The sequence below is a fragment of the Octodon degus genome, unplaced genomic scaffold (genome assembly GCF_000260255.1).
Source record: "Octodon degus isolate 3935 unplaced genomic scaffold, OctDeg1.0 scaffold00017, whole genome shotgun sequence".
Taxonomy (NCBI): domain Eukaryota; kingdom Metazoa; phylum Chordata; class Mammalia; order Rodentia; family Octodontidae; genus Octodon; species Octodon degus.
Window position 1 is genome coordinate 14,876,509 of NW_004524593.1, and position 1,367 is coordinate 14,877,875.

Here is a 1,367-nt window from a genome sequence, read left to right on the forward strand (position 1 = left end):
TTTTTTTTTTTTTTACATTTCTAGTTTTTACTGCCTTCTTTAGTTAGCTTTTCTGTCACTGAGACATAATACCCAAAACTCACAGTTTAAAGGAGGAAAGATTTCATTTGATCATGGCTTTAGTCCGTGGTCTGCCAGCTATGAACTAGAGACACTGGTAGCCAGGGAGCAGGACAGAGGGCTGGAGCAGCAGAGGCAAGCGGCGGGTGTGGCCACCAAGGTCACACCTCCCCAGCATACCCAGACATACCTGCAAGCCTGCGCCACGATTCCCAGGGCAGATCCTGAAGCCCATCAAGTTGCAACTCCACCCCGATTGTCACACTGCTCTATTTTCCAATTGTGTTTGCGATTTTGAAGTTAAAGTGAAATTAAATTAGACTTGTGGTTCCCCGTGTGTCTTTGTAATAACGTGGTAAGTAACTTGTGGGCCAGGACCATGATCAATTCTTTTTGAAATTTACTGGATCTAGCACTGTACTAAGCCATAATAAACAACAATAGATAAATATTTTTGAGAGAACAATTAACACGGGGCCAGAAGTAGGGACCAAAACTGATACATGCCTGTGATCCCTGCGCTCCCTTCGAAGCTTAGGTTTGATACAGGGAAATCTCCAGATGACACAGAAAAACTGATTTCCCAACTTAAAAAGATACCTGAGTCAAGTTCGTGTTCCCTAAAACCGAAGAATGAATTTTAGGAACAAACAGGCTATGAGCAGAATATATTTATTGAGGAAAAGAAAGCTCCTGTCTAAGAGAGGGGCAGGAAGGGGGCCCAAGCGGATTTTCCCCAGCAAGCTGTCTCTTCCAGGGACTTTTATAGAGGAAAACCATGTGGTGAGGTGGGTCTAAGGTGGTGGAGAAGACATGGAAACTCACTTAGGTGGGCATGAGGCAGGATAAAACTATGGTCAGCCAATGAGATTACAAGTACCGTTGCTCAGGTAAAATTGTTTAAATCCAGTACCAAATGGGGAAGCGAGTCATGTAGCAAGCAGGCAAGAACATGGACAGGGTCTTTCTGCTGGGGGTTGGGCTAGTGACTCATTCAGGCTCTTTCAAGGTGATTGATAGCTGTTTAGAATATCAATCCCTGATGCCATCCCTAGGGAAGTATGTAGCTGTGCTTCCTCTTTTGTCTTGGTCCTGAGGTGTGGTCCATAAAGGAGTGAGTCTTTTCCAAGTTGTAAAATCACCTTGTCTCCCATCTTGTCTCCTTGAGGGCCTGGCCCTGTCTGACTGCTTTATAATATTTCTTTCTAATTCAGCTGCCTACAACAGGTTGAAAGATTATGAGTTTAAGCCCCACCTGGGCAATTTAATAACTTAGTGACAACTTGGCCCCGAATTTTAAAAATTTA